This window comes from Eulemur rufifrons, chromosome 12 (genome assembly GCF_041146395.1).
Source record: "Eulemur rufifrons isolate Redbay chromosome 12, OSU_ERuf_1, whole genome shotgun sequence".
In the NCBI taxonomy this organism is placed as follows: Eukaryota; Metazoa; Chordata; class Mammalia; order Primates; family Lemuridae; genus Eulemur; species Eulemur rufifrons.
In genome coordinates this window covers 11,354,247-11,372,234 of record NC_090994.1, presented here as the reverse complement: position 1 = coordinate 11,372,234, position 17,988 = coordinate 11,354,247, and positions in this window count along the sequence as shown.

Genomic DNA, 17,988 nt, shown 5'->3' with positions numbered 1-17,988 from the left:
CCGCGGACAGTGGTTGGGCCGAGCCGGCGCCCCGCCCCTGCGGGGAGCCGGGCGCTTTCCCCAAGTCTGGCCCGCAGGAGTCCGTGCGCAGGGCACTGCGGGGGCGAGGGGCGGGGCCAGAGCGAGGGGGCGGGGCGAGATGGAGGGGAGGGGCTCGAGGGGGGTTGTGGGACCAGGGTTGGGGAGCGGGAGGAGGGCAGGGGGTGCTTCCGGGGGCTCCCGCCGGGTACCCCAGCCGGCCTGGCGAGGTCTACGCTCGGGCCGCTCTGTGCCTAATGCCCACGAAACGGACCCGCAGAGTCTCCCAACGCGAAGTAGCGCCCGCCCTGACCCGTCTTTGCCCTCTGAGGAAAGCTGGCCCCGAGCGAGGCAGGTTGCTCCCCCCGCCCATGGGGGACACGGGACGAGGCGCAGCTCGAGTGGCCGGGGGGTGGGGGACGAGTGGGCTCATCTAGTCCACTCGGACACTCCGGCCTGTGACTGACCCCCTTGGGCTCCCACAGCGGAGCTGACAAGTCACAGAACTGAGGCTCTGGCTGCTGGCGCTTAGACTCGGGGACGTGACCAGGCAGGCCCGGCGACCCTTCTCGGGCTCGTGTATGCGGCCGCTGGGCGGCTGCGTGTTTTCGCCCAACTCGGGGACGACTGTAGCGGAGCTGAGTAGACCGGGGAGGAGCGCGGACGCGGGCACAGGGCACAGGCTGGGCTTTCGTGCGAGGGACGCGAGGACGCCAGCGCCCTGATAGGGTGAGTGACTTAGAAGTCCAACAGGAAATCCTGCCCTCTGGGTTGCACTTCCTGCTTGAGCCTCTGTGACATCCCAAGCAGCATTTTTAAAATGTTTCAGTGAAACTCAGAACACTGTCACTAAAATCTTCATATGTTTCTTTTGCGCGCGCGTGAGAGAGAAAGAGAGAAATTGCAGCTTTACCCGTTTGTGTTACTTCTTTAGAAAATTCAGACTCTTTTGTTGGAGGTTGGAAATGAGAAGTTGATGTTTTATTTTTTTTCCCCCTAGATTTTGGAGAAAGGAAAGTAGATGACAGTGTTCTTTTGAAGGAGGAAGTTTGACTTTTGAAACATATCCCGTGATTAAAGCGCATTTGGGTTCTTGAGTAGTAAGCAACCAGATGGTAGAAATAGTCATTATTAAATAAAAGAATATTTAATGTGCTATGAGAATATTAACCGGTGACTATGTAGTCTGGCAAAATCAGTCTCTTTATGAGGAAAACGTATCAATTGTCATAATATTCTTAGGTACAGCTTTCATATGATGCCTATTACACATTGTTGATTTTTTCAGACAAAATTTAGATCTGCTTCGCTAAAATTATACCATTGTATGTATGTCTTTTACTTTTTTACATACACTTTTTTTTTAACCTCTATTTTTCGATACTAGAAAGATACAGAAAATCAAGGCAAGGTGTGTGGCTACAGGAAACTCTGCAGTGGTTTTTGGCATACTGACCTATTCATAGAAAATGACATTTAAGGGTACAAATGAACGATTATGTCCATGGAAAGGGTGATTCAAATACTGTGCAGAAACATCAAGTTTAAGACTTGGATAACCTGTTTAGTACGCAAGAGTCGGCATAAGTAATCTAATTGCTTATGGAATAGCTGAAGTTCTTGGCAAGCTGTGGACTTCCTAATCTCCTACCTAACATACTAGGTTCCTGAGGTGGAGCCTTGATTTAAAATCATTGCAACCTAACCTCTCCACCCTAAACAGAATCTATCACATATAACACCACATTACCCAGAACGGGTTTGACTTGATTTCATAAAACTGAATATTTTGTACTAGAAGGTCAAGAAATATAGAGATAATGTTTCAGTCTGAAAAATAACCATTTTAACAGAAGTATTTACCAATAGATTATTTACAATCTTATTTTTTAAAAAAGGTTTCATATATTTAAGATGTTTTCTGAGTTTCAAAACAGGTATTTGGCCGGGCGCGGTGGCTCACGCCTGTAATCCTAGCACTCTGGGAGGCCGAGGTGGGCGGATCGTTTGAGCTCAGGAGTTCGAGACCAGCCTGAGCAAGAGCGAGACCCCACCTCTACTAAAAAAATAGAAAGAAATTATATGGACAGCTAAAAATATATATAGAAAAAATTAGCCGGGCATGGTGGCGCATGCCTGTAGTCCCAGCTACTCAGGAGGCTGAGACAGGAGGATCGCTTGAGCTCAGGAGTTTGAGGTTGCTGTGAGCTAGGCTGACGCCACGGCACTCACTCTAGCAACAGAGTGAGACTCTGTCTCAAAAAAAAAAAAAAGGTATTTGTTCAACTCTTCAAGAATCTACGAGGATTGATTCTAGAAGGAATCTAGATAATAAAACATGGAAAATGGAAAATAAGAGGTCATACAAAATTATTACATGTTCTTTTCCTCTGGTAACTATCACTAAGAAAGATTACTCGATTTATGTTTCAGATAAAAAAAAAGTTCAATCATTACCTTCAGCTTGAGGTATATTGACACTGTACTTTATTGCATTACAAAACTACAAATTTAGTGGTCACATTTAATCTAATTGTCCCCACATATAATGTCAAAATAAGTTATATTATCCATCACTTTGTATTTATCTTTCTTCTGCTTTGTGAAACATTTTTGATGTTTTGTTGAATCCCTGACACCCTGGACATATTAGAATTTGAAGAGCCACTTAAAAAAAATCCTTTCTCTTATTTCCAGTTTCCTTGATGAGACTTACGATTCTGACCCCAAAATTATTTTCAATTCTATTCAAATCTAATAATCTCTAAATGTTTTTGTCATTATTACTTCATAATCCTGCACAGTTCCATTTTTTCATAGTTCATATTACATAAATAATTAGTTACTTTAACGTTCTAACATGTCATTTCTAATAAGTCTGTAGTGAATTTATTCTCACAATAAATACGGAGCACCTAACATAGGTGCTGGATAAATGAAGAACAAATGATTCCTTCCCTTCTAGATTTTTAGTTGAAAAAAATGAAGATGGAAGGGGAAAATGTAAATCAGGCAAATATCTTGAAAAATTTCAATACATTTGGTTCATTATTCTAGACTCTACCATCTGTTTTAATATTGTACATTGGCAATGTTTCACCAACCTCAACTCCACTCCCCCATTATGTGACAGCTATGTGACTTGGATGAGATATACCCATATCCTTATCCCTGGGGATGGGCCATGATTGACATTTAAAGTCACCCTATCCCTCTGGGAACCTGCAGCCTCAAGGCCACATGTGGCGCTCCAGATCCCCAAGTGCAGCCCCTCCACCCAATCCAAACTTCACAGGACAAATCCTTTTAATAAAAGATTTATTTGGATTCAATCAAAAGGCCACACTCAGGGATCCAGAAGGCCACATGTGGCCCCAAGGCCTTAGGTTCCCCACCCCTGGAGGCCTTAGTCACTCAAATGCTTGAGCCAGACAAGCTATGGTTTGATGCTCAGCACTTTTGCCCAGTGGTTGAGGCAATTGTGCTCTCTCTTCTGATAGGAAAGAGGAAGTTGGTAGTTCCCATTGCTGCTGGCATGTGTGCTATAAACTTGCAGGGAGCCGCCTAAGATTAAATAGATACCATGGACAGCACAGTGGAAAGATGGAAAGAAACTGGGTCATTGATGACATTGTTGAGATGCTAGGTCAGCCAACTACAGAGCTTGTCCAACAACTGGACTCTTCATTTACATGAGCCTCTACTCTTCTTTGTTATTAAAGCTAGTTCAGGTTGTTTTGCTTGCATTTGGAATTACTGTATCTGAGAGTATCCTAACTGATACACGTATAAAAGTAGGTATTTCTCCCTTCTCAAGAGCAGAGGAGGATGTACTGTAAAGCTGTGAAACTCATGTTTTATACCTTCACTTGCTTCTGCATTTTCCCAGCCTTCTACCAAATTTTATACCTGTAATGTTTTTTTCTTTTCCTTGAAAAGGACCACCTAAATTGCGTAAGCTTCAGGCCTCACAAAACCTGAATCTACCATCAGATGATTTGGGAAGAAAACTTCTACCTTTCTCTCCAATGCCCTCCATTCATGCCTCACTAGGGAAGGAGTGACATTTCTAATTGCTAACTAGCTGAAAGAATCATAGCACACACATGTCCTGGCCTCTCTCTCTGGCTCCCTCATTCACATCTGCCTGTCCACAGTGGTGAGTTCACTGCAGCAAGCCTGGATGAGAAGAACAGAAGTGGAAATAGTTGCTGCATTCGAGGACATTTTCCCAAACTGGCACATCACCAACAAATTTTAAAAACACTGTGTCAACAAGATGACTGTGAAGACTGAAGAAAGACACCCTGAGAGTTCTGGAAGATGTGGAGAGAAAGTAATCAAGGAATGGAGCCCCTAAGTACTTGCACCCCCTGCTATCAGGGTCCAGGTCCTGCCCTCAGCTTACCCCTTTCATGTTAGAAACTGGCTGTGCCCCTGGGAAGAAGTTTGCATTTGTCAAATGACTGAATGCACAAATTCATTCTAGAGGAAAAGGCATTGGAATTGAAGATCAACCGGAAATGACAACAGAAGCCAACAATAGCAATTATGATGTGTGTATAAAAAGTACTAAATGACCATTAAGTACAAAACAGAATACTACGTGCTATGGAAGATACACATGCAGTAAAATACAAATTCCAGATTTCCAGATCTCAGGGAGTTTACAAATTTACAACAGAAAAAGGATATAACATTGATATATATGCACACAGATACACAAGGGGACTTCAAAAAGTTTGTGGAGGCCCATCTGTATTGATATGGGGGGGAAAAAGTTTGTGGAACATGAAATTAAAGGTAAAAATAAAAATATATAAACTGTATTTCTCAACATCAAGGTCAAGACATTTTTGTAAGTGATGGTATCAGCCATTTAGTCCATTCCAAAAGAACTGAAGTTCATAGGAATTTAACTATGTCAATATAGTTTTTTATACATTATTTCTTTAAAAAATGGGTGTCCTTCATAGACTTTCTGAGATTAGGAAACAAAAAGAAGTCAGAAGAAGCCAAATGAGGACTGTAAGGTAGATTTTCCACCAAAGTTGTCACAAAATCGCCTTTGTTTGATAAGAGGAATGAGCAGGAGTACTGTTGTGGCGGAGACAGACTTTCTGGGCTCCTGGGCATTTTTCTGCTAAAGCTTTGGCTGACTTTCTCAAAACACTGTCATATTAAGCAGATGTTATTCTTTATCCCTCTAGAAAGTCAACAAGCAAAATGCCTTGAGTATCCCAAGCAGCTGTTGCCATAATCTTTGCTCTTGACCAGTCTGTCTAGCTTTGACTGGACCACTTCCTCCTCTTGGTAGCCATTGCTTTGAGTGCACTTTGTCTTGCCCTGGCCCCTCTCCATCTGTTTCTGTTGGTAATTGTCAGTCCTCTTCAGTTAGGGCACAAACACGATGAATTTTTTCTTTACAAATTGATGTGGATGGTCTGTTGCTGTGGGCATCATCTTCAACATAGTCTCATCCCTTCGTCAAATGAGTTATCCATTTATAAACTGCTGATTTCTTTGAAGTGTTGTCCCCACAAACTTTTAGTAAAGGATCAGTAAATTCACCTTTCTTCTACCCAATCTTCACCATAAATTTCATGATTGTTCTTGCTTAGATTTAAGTAGAATTTGTGTTGCTTGGATAGGGGCCCTTTCAAACTGATTATCTTATCCTTTTTAGTGCCTCAAACTAGACTCTGTTCAGACATGTTATAATTAAGTTAGTATGAGTTTATTTTGGTGTAAAAAATTTAGAAATCCATGTATAGTTTTTTCATAACATGCATTTTCCATGAACTTTTTGAAGTCCCCTCATATATACATACTTATGAAGGCAGCTGCAATTTAAACATATTTTATATCATGTTCAGTTATAGTAGGTTGATAATATGAAATTACCATGTTTGTAAATAAAAAGGTATTTGAACATTAACACCTTCATGTAGTCAACCTAATTGTACCATCATCCAAAACATTCACAGTTACTTGACTTGGCTAGGAAGCTGGGTGCCATCACACTGTAGTTATCTGCAGACCTCTGGGGGGGCTCCTGCTTCACCTCACTCCTTGAAGGTTTTCACACCTAACTCACTGTCACCCTTTCTAATACAATTCTTGCCAACTTTCTTGGTGATTTCAATATCAACAAAGACAATCCTTCCAACATTTTGGTTTCTTGACCTCTTTTCTTACAATGTTCTTGGACTCTATTTTACCTCAAACACCCGGTTCCATGGTTATATCTTAGACATTGGCATATTTACATCATTTTGCTTCTGGGAAACCACTCTCTTTTGATCCTTCTCTTGCTCACTGGCCAGATTTTGAATATCCTCTGTTGGTTTCTCATCAACTGACCTCTATATGTAGGAGTGTCCTGGGGCTTGGTCTTTAGACATGTTTCCTTTTTTATCTGTGCTCACCCCCTATGTGATCTCATCTAATCTCATGGATTTACTCCCACCTGAATATTGATGAGTGCTGTGGATTAAATGTGTCCCTTCCAAAATTCAAGGGGTAGTATTAAGAGGAGGGTCCTGTAAGAGGTGAATAAGTCATGAGGGCTCCTCCCTTGTGAATGGAATTAAGGCCTTTTTAAAAGAGGCTTCACCTGGCATCTGGCCTCTCTTGCCGTTCTGCCTTGTGTCATGTGAAGACAGTTAGAAGGCCCTCACCAGAGGCTGGTGCCTTGATCTTTGACTCCTCAGCTTCCAAAACTATGAGAAAACAAATTTCTGTTCTTTGTACATTACCCAAGCCCAGGTATTTTGTTGTAGCAGCACAAACTAAGACAATGACTCTCAAATGTATGTCACTAGCTCAGACCTGTCCCCTGAATTCAGACTCTAGCTACTTCTACTTTGGATAGCTAATAAATTCTTAAATGTATCATGTCTACAAATGAACTTATTTTCCCTGTCCCAATTCACACCATCCCTCCCCCAATCTTCCCCATCTCAGTAAATGGCAATTCCATCTTTCTAGTTTGCTTAGGCCAAAAATCTTACAGTCACTTTGACTTTTTATCTTCTTACCCTACACCAAATATACCAGCAAATCCTATTAGCTTTACCTTCAAATATGTGATACCCAGAATCTGGCCACTTCTCCTGCCTTGGTCCAGGTTACTTTCATCTGGATTACTGCAGTAGCTTTGTCATTGGTACCCCTGGGTTCTCCCATTCTCGATCTAATCTCCATCTAAATCAGTGACATGCTCCTCAAAACCCTCCAGTGACCTTCCACCCCACTCAGAATGAAAGCCAATGTTCTTACCATGGCCTGCAGGCCACTTTTGGTCCAGCTAGCCCAACTCATATCCTACTAGTTTCCCCCTTCCTCATGATACTCCAGCTGCATCAACCTTTTTTCTGCATTTCAAACATGCCAAGTATGCTCCCTTTGCATGTACTACTTACTCCCTCAGTCTGGAATGTTCTTTCTGAGATATCCTTTTGGCTCACTTACATGCTTGAATAACCTCTTATTAGGGAGGCCTTCCTATAGCATCATATATAAGACAGGACTCTGCAGGTACTCCCTGTCCTCCCTACTCCGCTTCACCTGATATGGTACCTACACTCTTTTTTATTTGTTTAGCATCTGTCTCCCTCTGACCAGAATGTAAGCTCCATGAGGACAGAGATTTTGTTTTGTTTACTGCTATGTTCTCGTGCCTAGAACAATGTCTGGCATACAGTAGCACTTAATGAATATTTGCTGAATAAATGAACTACCAAAAATAACTGCATTGGCATTATAATCCATGATGTGTCTACCAATATAGATATAAGTATAGATATAAATCTATAAATATAGATATAAATCAAATTAAGGTTACTAACTGTCTTCTCCTGAGGACTGTCCTTTATTCTGTTACATACTTCCTACTTTTAAAAAAAATTTATGCTTTTTAACAAAATGATGGCACTAGGAGAATTTTAAAAATATTTCTGCTTAGCAAAGTAAAAACTTACTAACCCTATCTAGATAATACAAAAATATTTTGCATTTATTACTGTTCCCTTAAGTTAAAAAGTGTCAAACTGACTTTGTTCTATCTATTTCCTTCTCACTAACCCACCAACACTTTTCTATCTGGATATTTCACCAATCACTGTGACAAACATGTTCTTACTGAGGTACCCAGTGAGCTCTGTAATGCAAAAGATGATTTTCATTTTACTAGATCTCTCAGTATATCAGATAAAATTGACTACTCCCCCTTCCTTAAAAAGCTTCCTTTTATGGCTTCCGTTCCACTCCATTGTGCTGGTTTTCCACGTCCTTCCTTGACTTCGTTTCCCCAGTCTTTTGCCAGCTCCTCTCTACCAAATCATCCTAGTGTTGGAAATCCTAGGTCTCTGTCTTACTCTACACTGTCTCCCAAGGTGATCTCATTCCCTCCCAAGGCCTCTGTGTCCAAATTCTGTACCTGGTATCTACCCGTGGTACTTCATAGGTGCCTCAAGACAAGTCGGAAACTGGATTCATCAGTTTTCCTACCTGCCTCCAAATTTCTTCCTCCTCTTCAGTAAATAACATCACCACTTACTGTAATACTCAAACCAGGAATTTAGGAGTTGCCTTGACTCCCCTCTTTCCTTTATCTCCTACATTTAATCTTAATCATTAAGACAGTTAATTACATTTTGAGCAATTCTCAAATCTGTCATCTTCTCTCCACCCTCCCTTGTAAGCATCCTAGTCCAGGCTACTATAATTTCTTGCCTCCACCCCTGTAATGAATTTTTGCCTGACTCATAGTTTTCTTTATCACTTTTCTCCAAAACATCCTCTAAAACTGCAACCAGAATGGTCTTTTAGAAGTGCAAACCTGATAATATCTCTTCCCTGTGTAGCCTTTCAGTGATTTTCCATTACCCTCATGGTCAAGTCCTGAATTCTTAACATGGCTCAGAAGGCTTTGCTCCCAAGCTGGATTGCGTCTGGCTTCATTTCTCATTGCTCTTCCTTACTCATTCCCTTCCAAGCAGAAAGCAGTTCCTCCAAAGCACCCTACTCTCTCCAATCTCAGTGTTCCTGCTCGTGGGGTTCCAATGCATGGTATATTTTCCACTATTCATCGCTCAGAGTTCAGTATAACTTATGTCCTCCTTAGAGAAGCGTTCCCTGACCTACATCTCTCCAAAGTAGATTTGTTCCCCCATTAATGAATTGTCAGATAGCCTGTAATTTTCCTTGCCTGTACTTTGCATACTTATAATTATTTGATTGATCATTTATGAATTATTTAATGTCTGACTTCCTTAATAATCTATAGATTCTATGAAGACAAGAATCATATTTATGTCATTCATCAGCATATCTGCAATATCTAGCATAACGCTTACCATACTGTTGGGCCATGATATGCTATGATTGATTAATTGACTACTTATAGAGTGAGGACCTACCCTCTTTAAATAACAATACTTTATGGGAAAATGCATTCAGGTTCTAGCCTGGGTTCTACAAGCCTGTCCTTCACTCTCCTTAACCACATTTCTTTCATTTTTTTTCTTTCTCTCTCTTGTTCTCTCCATACACAAAGAAATGGCATTCACACTCTCCAGCATATAGGTATGAAGTGTCTAATGTGATAGGCATTGGAAGTGTGGGTTCTGGAAGAAAGATTGGGTCAAGAACCTAAATATGAGGCACCTTGAGGATCAAGTTTGTATATCAGATTATATATGAGATAAGTTTTCTTTTTATTCTGCAGGTTCTAAAGTAAAGTTTTAGGAAATTTTTTTTTGTTCTTGTAAAAATACAAGAAGCCAACCAAGCCAATCACAACCCTATGCCTCATTTTATTAGGATCATGTAGGAAAAGATAAAATCCACTCTGGGACACTAATGTTAGATCTATAAATCAAATGCAAACGTCTGAAGGCATGGGATCTACAAGTTGTGGAATATGAACAAAATTAACCAAATGACTAATCCCATTTACTACCACAAACAGTGAGTAAAAGTCCCCACTATTTCATGTTCTTGCGAACTCTGGTATTAACTGATTTTTAAATTTTTATCAGCCTGGTGACTGAATATGCTATCTCGTCGTCGTTTTATTTTGCATTTCTTTAATTATTAGTGAATCAGGGTGTTGGAATTGGCTTTTATTGGCTCTCAAGAGCCACTTGGGTTCAGTTCCATCACACAGGAAGCTTGAATAGTCTATGATATTTACCCTACAGAAATAAGCAAACACTACAAGTCAGAGCTTTCTGGCCACTGGAGGGCCAGTTGTTAAATATTAACCAGTCCATCACTGTTGATAAGGCTGTTTACTCATCTCTTTATGGGCTTTTGTTTCCTCTTTTTGAAACCCTTGTTTGGTTTTGCCTATTTTTTTAAAAAACTGGGCTATCTTTTTTTTTTCTTTTTAACATATGCACAGTTGCTCTTTATGTATCATAGATACTAATCTCTAACCAGTTAAGTGTGTTACAAATATCTTCTCCCAGAATGCAGCTTGTATTTTCATTCCTTTTCTGTGTATGTTTTTTTATAATCCTTTAAAAAAATTTTTTGGACATTCAAAAATCTGTATGTAATTAATATGTACAACTTGACGAGTTCAAAGATAAGTATATACTCATAAAACAGTTCCTGTAATCTATGCTATAAACCTATCTGTCAACCTCCAAAAGTTTCCTCCTGACCTCTTATTATTATTTTTGTGATAAGAACATTTAATATAAGATCTATTCTTTTAGCAAATTCTTAAGTATATAATGCAGTATTTTTAACTGTACTCACTATGGTATACAGTAGATCTCTAGGATTTATTTATCTTTTATAAAAAAAAAAACTTTGTATCCTTTGACTAATACCTCCCCGTTTCCCCTTCTTCCAGACTCTGGCAACCACCATTCTACTCTGCTTCTATAATATGAATTTGACTGTTTTAGATTCATCCTATAAATGGTATCATGTAGCATTTGTCCCTCTGCATCTGGCTTATTACACTTAGCATGAAGTCCTCCAGGTTCATCCATGTTGTAGAGAATATGCAGGATTTCATTATTTTTTAAGGCTTAATGTTATAACATTCCCTTGTCTGTGTATACCACATTTACTTTACCCATTCATTTAAGTTCATCTCTTGGCTATTGTGAATAGTACTGCAATAAGCAAGGGAGTACAGATATCTCTTTAAGATCCTGATTTTAATTCCTTTAGATACGTAACCAGAAGTGGGATTACTGGTTCATATGTAGCTCTAATTTTAGTTTCTTGAAGAACCTCCATGCTATTTTCTATGGTGGCTGCACCAATTTACATTCCCACGAACAGTGTACTAGGGTTCCTCTTTCTCTGCAACTCCACCAATGTTTATCTTTTTATTTTTTTCTTTATAAAAACCATCCTCATAGGTGTGAGGTGATATCTCATTGTGGTTTTAATTTGAATTACTGTAATGATTAGTGATATATAAGCACTTTTTCACATATCTGTTGGCCATTTGTATGTCTTTTTAGAGCAATGTTTATTCAGTTCCTGTGTGCATTTTTAACCAGGTTATTTGTTTTTTTCTTTTTGCAATTAAGTTATAGAAGTCTCTTATATATTTTACATATTAACCCTTTATCAGATATATGTATTGCAAACAATTTCTCCCATTGTGTAGGTTACCTTTTGCCTTATTGTTTCCTATGCTGTGCAGAAGCTTTTTAAGTTTGAAGTAATTCCAGCTTCTTTAGGAAAGCATTATGTGCTATTTTGTCTCAGTAGATGGAAATGTTTTGCAAAAGAGAAAACTGTAATCAAGTGTTTAGAACATGCTTTTGAAGGATGTTTCTTACTTTTGTGTTTAATACCTTATTTTGATGGGTTTACATATATACATTTAAAAGCTAAATCTAAAAATGCTTTAGAAGCATTTTATGCTGTTTTCTTTCAGTGAGGAAAACTGTCTCCCAAAGAAAACTCTCTAAGCACATGTTTAGAACATGCATTTGGAGGAAAATACAACATAACAAAATCTACAAGACATAGTAAAAGCAGTGCCAAGAGGGAAGTTGATAGCAATAAAGACCTACATCAAAAAAGTAGAAAAATTTCAAATACAAAACATAATGATAAACCACAAGGAACTAGAAAAGAAGTGGGGAGAAAACCCAAAATTATGAGAAGGAAAGAAGATCAGAGCAGAACTAAATGAATCACAAAATATGAAGAGAAAACAATCTAATTAAATCATTGTAAAAAACTGATATCAAAGGAAGACTGCAAGCTTGGAAGAGAGAAAACAAAAGAACCACAAAACCAAAGAAAACAATGTTTAAAATGGTGATATTATAGAAGCAGACAAGAGCAACATGGCAGAATGCAAGGTTCCTGACTCTCCTTCTCCCCCATATGCACTGAGTCAACATCTATATATGGATCAATCCACTCTGAGAGCAAGTCAGAAATAGGTTGAGAAACATAAAATGGGTAGGAAAAGGTAAGGCACACTCTGGCACAAACCCCATACAATTGGGAAGGAATCCCCACACCCAGGTTGACCCTGAGGAAAGAAGGCTCTGGACCACGTGGATAGAACTCAAACTTTAAGGTTCCCCATGGTTTGGCTCCTAATTCACCAAGCTCTGAGAACAAAAGGGATTAGGCCTACACAAGTCTGCGTAGACCGTAGAACAAGGTGGAAGTTTTATACAAACATACAAGTACTTCCAGGGCTTTTATCCCTTGGGATAAGAACAGAGAAGGAGCTAAAACTCAAAGCTCTTAGGATCTCTCTGGAAGGGGTTTGCCAGGGTACTCCACCAACTGCTGCTGTGGACAGATGAACTTTTAACTAGCCTGCATCAGGGAGTTAATTGGCCAGCAAATACAGACTTCTGGCAGCCTGAAGAGAGTTCAGCACTTCCTGATTCTTCTCTTCCAGCTTGCCCCACCAGTAAAATAACTGCATCTTAAACCTTTTAGCTTTGGAAGAAGAGACTAGATATATGCCAGTCTCCCTAGCAAACAGTACTAAGACGTTTTAAACAGGCACACATGTACTTCCAGGATCTAGGTATACCTCCTGGGAGCAGGGCAGAGAAAGGGCTAAAATGTATAGTTCCCAGTTTCTTTTCAGAAGGAGTATCTTACATATCCTTCTAGTGGTACTTGATGGCCTGCCTTCAGGTAGTTAGTGGGGCAGGTAAATAGACCTCCAGCAGCCTGCACAGGGACTCTGTGCTTCTTTAATCTTCTCCCCTGTCTCCACTCTTGGTAACTCCATGTCTACTGACTCTTCCTGGAAGGAGTTTGTCCATGCATTGAGTGCCACAACTTCTAAAGCTCTCACCCAAGAGACTGCCTCATTATCCACCTATCCCTGGGTGTCGCCCTAGACACAGTAAACAAGAGGTAGACTTAAAAGGGGACCTCTCCAGCAGCTATCTCCCTAGGATCAGAGACTGCAGTCTGAGTGAAAGTACAGGTACTGCCACAGATCCTCTACCTGGCTTCGTGCAGAGAGTCGGAGATAAATGCCTATTCTCAGATTTACCCGGAGGAGAGAAGGAACTGAACTAGACATTTAACACCCAACCTTTGCAGGTACATCTAGAGGGTTTGGATTCTATTCGACCTGTCTTGGGGTATAAAAGGGTGTGGCACATCTTACTCTTGTCAGAGCTACCACAAACCGAGGCAGGACTTTGGAAAAACACAAGGATTTGAGAGGTACCTAAGAATTTCTGATTGGCTGGAATAAATCAGGACAGTGTTATTTCGGTGAAATACTGTATTCACCAGTTTGTACTTCATGCTATGCACTGTGTAAAGACACATGTAAAAGAGCATTATAAGAGGTCCACTTGCCTCAGTGAATTAGATTAGTGTCATTTCCTAGAATCACTGTTAGCACTCTGAGCTGCATGTTATTCATTCTCTAAAAAGACACGTATAAAAGATGTATGTAAGAATGTTTGCCCTCTGGATGAATCAGGATAGTGTTATTTTTGTGAAACACTGTTAAGCGTTACCTGCTGTACGCTCTATAAAAATCATGTACAAAAGATATTTCTGAGTGCTAGTTTCATGAATGAGTCAGGATAGTGTTATTGTGTCATTTCTGTGACACACCTTGTTTACCACTCTGTCCTACATGTTATAGTCTCCCTATCGAGGTAGTGTATGATTTTAATAGCTCTTTTTACTTGAATAAATTAGGTTACTGTTCTTTCTATCTAACCTTGGGTTCACGAGTCTATGCAGCATGCTGATACTCTCCAAAGAGACAGGTGTAAAATATGTTTGTAGGAATGCTTGTTGTGTGAATAAATCGCAATAGTGTTTTTTATGTGAAGCACTGTGTTCAGCAGTCTGTGCTATGGGTTATCCAATATCTATTGAGACATGTGTAAAAGATTTTTCAAAGTACTCTGTTTGCGTTAATGCATCAGGATAGAGAATGTTCTGTGAAGCATTTTGTTCAGCAGTCAGTGCTGCACATTATATTTTCTCAATAGGCATAAGGGGGAAAGATGATTCTAAGGGCTGCTTTTCCCTGGATGAGTCGGGATACTGTTTTTTCTAACACTGCGTTCTCTGCTCTGTGCTGCATTTATACGTTCTGTAAAAAGCCACATGTAAAAAATGTTTCTAAAGGTGCTGGTTGCGTGAACAAATCAAGATAGTTATATATGTGAAACACTGTGTTCAGTACTCTCTGCCACATGTTACACACTTTCTAAAGACATATGTATAAACATGTTTTTAAGAGTGCTATTTGCTAGAATTAGTGTAATATTATTTCTCTGGAACATTGTGGTTTTGTTTTCTAGGGCTGCCATAACAAAATACCATATACTGGAAGGGTTACAGAATGGAAATTAATTTTCTCACAGTTCTGGAGGCTAGAAATCCAAGTGTTGGCAGGTTTGATTTCTCTTGAGCCCTCTCTTGTTGGCTTGCGTATGGCTACCTTCTCACGGTGTCCTCACATGGCCTTTCCTCTGTGTAGGTGCAACCCATTGACATCATTTTAACTTAATCACCTCTTTACAAATTTATCTCTAAATATGGTTACATTCTGAGGTGTTAGGGATTGGGATTTCAGCATATGAATTTTGAGGGGGACACAATTTAGCCTGTGTTCCTCAGTCTGTTGTGCCTATTATCCACTCTAAAGCAATGTGCATAGGTGATGTTTATATGAATGCTTGCTGTATGGACGAATCATGATAATTTTTTAATGTGAATCACTGTCCAGCACTGTGCTGCATGGTATGCAAAGACATACATATAGTGGTATTGCAAAGAGCACTAGTTGTGTGAACAATTGATACTGTGAAATGTCTTGGAAACACTGTGTTCACGACTCTGTGCTGCGGGCTATACATTCTCTAAAAAGCCATGTGGAAAAGATATTTTTCAAAATACTTGTAAAAATGAATCAGGACAGTTTTATATCTGTGAAATAATGTGTTCAATAATATGTGCTTCGTGTTACATATTTTCCTAAGACACATGTATAATAGATGTTCGTTAAGAACCATGATATGAATGAATTAGTGTAGTGCTAGTACTGTGAAACACTGTGTTTAGTACTTTATGCTGCCTTTCATACATTCTCTACAGATACATGTGTAAAAATATTTTGAAGAGTGTGATTGTGTGGCTGAATCAGTAGTTTTATTTCATTGCATCATGCATTCAGCACTCCTCTGCCCGGTATACACTCTGTAAAGATATGTGTAACAGTTGTTTCTTCGAGTGCCAGTTGCATACATCTATCAGTATAGTGTTATTTAATGAAGCGTTCTGTTCAGCTTTCTGTGCTGCATGTTAGACACTCTCTGAAGACACATGTATAAAGGAGTTTCTAAGATTTCAACTTCTGAGTATGAATTAGTTTAGTTTTATTTCTTGGAATTAAACTGAGTTCAACACTCTATGCTACATGTTACGCATTCTTTACGACACATGTAAAAGATGTTGCTAAGACTGCTATTTATATGCATAAATCAATGTGGTGTAATTTCTGTAAAACTCATTGTTCAGCACTATTGCTGAATGTCATGCACTCCATAAAGTTTTATGGATCAAAGATGTTTCTCAGAGAGCTAGCTGTGTGAATGGATCAATATGTCTATAAAACACTGTCATCTCTATAAAACACTATTTGCAGCATCCTGAGATGAATTATATAATATCTCTAAAGAGACACGTGTTAATTATGTTTCTCTGAGAGCTGTCGTAGTCCATTTAGTGTTGCTAGAAAAGAATGCCTGAGGCTGGATAGTTTATGATGACGAAAAGAGGTTATTGGCTCACAGTTCTTCAGGCCGTATAAAGAATATGGTGCCAGTATCTGGTCAGCTTCTGCTGAGGGCCTCAGGCTGCTGCCACTCATGGCAGAAAGCCAAGGTGAGCCAGAGATCACAGGGTGACAGAGGAAGCAAAAGAGAGAGGAGGAGGTGCCAGACTCTTGGCCTCTTAGGGGAACTAGTAGAATGAGAACTCACTCACTCCCCACCCCAGGGAAGGCATTAATCTATTCATGAGGGATCCACCCCCATGACCCAAACACCTGCCATTAAAACCCACCTCCACATTGGGGATCAAATTTCAACACGAGGTTTGGAGGGGAAAAATATCCAAACTATAGCAAAAGCTAATTGTGTAATGAACATATGCAATGTTATTTCTGTTAAATCATACATAGTGCTCTCTCTGCTCCATGTTATACACAGAAAATAGAAATACATAATTGATGCTTTTAATATTCATATGTGGCTCAATAAACTAGTATAGAATAATTTCTATGGAAAACATTGTGTGTATAATATTTGTAATAGTGCTAGGTGCGTAAATGAAGATAGCGTTATTTCTGTAAAACACTGTGTTCAGCACTCTGTTGCTTTGTTGTATGCTCTAAATACAAAGGTGTAAAAGATATATAACAGTGCTAGCTGTGAGTTTGAATTATTATACAGTTGATCCTCGAACAACATGGGTTTGAAATGCACAGGTTCACTTATACATGAATTTTCTTCCACCTCGCCACCTCTGAGACAGCAAGACCAACCTCTCCTCTTCTTTCTCTTCCTTAGCCAACTAGTACAATGTGAAGATAATAAGGATAAAGACCTTTATGAGAATCCACTTCTAATTAATAAATAGTGAATATATTTTCTTTTCCTTAATTTTCTTAATCTTTTCTCTAGCTTTTTATTGTAAGAATACAGAATATAATGCATATACAACATATGTGTTAATTAACTATTCAGGTCATTGTTCTGGTCAGTAGAAGGATATCAGTAGTTAAGTTTTGGGGGAGTCAAAATTATACATGAATTTGTGACTGTATAAGGGATCAGTGCTCCTGACCCCTGAATTGTTCAAGGGTCAACTCTAGTGTTATTTCTGTTAGGAATGTGTCAGCATCCCAGGCTGTGACTGTGACATACTACTTTTTAATCTCCGTTATAATTGTCGGATAACTCTATATATAACTCTACATATAGTAGAACCCCAATAAGTTAAATTAGATAAGCAAATTAAAATGATCTGTATCTTTAAAGAAATTAAATCTTTGTAGATGAATGTGAAATCTTTTGTAAACCATTATATATATCAGAAGGTTAGTCATATACTTGATGTTTTATGTAGTAAATCTCTCAATTAGTAACTAGCAGAACAGGTTCTAGCCCTAGCTCTGCCAGTAACTAGCTATTTCACCACAGGCAAGACACTTTCTTTATTTGGATCTTAGTTTGTAAAGGAGCAGGTATTGGGCAATAGAGCATAACTGTGCCTTTTAATCCCAACTTTCTCCAACTCATTACTCATAAACTACATGTGTGTGTAGATTTTATTTCTGTTCTAGAAACTGTAGCCTCTATCTCTGCATTTTTTATTGACACAAAATATTTTGCATTACTTATGGAGGACATGTATTGGTAACACGTACAGACTGTGTAATAATCAAGGCAGGGTGTTTAGGGTATCCATCAC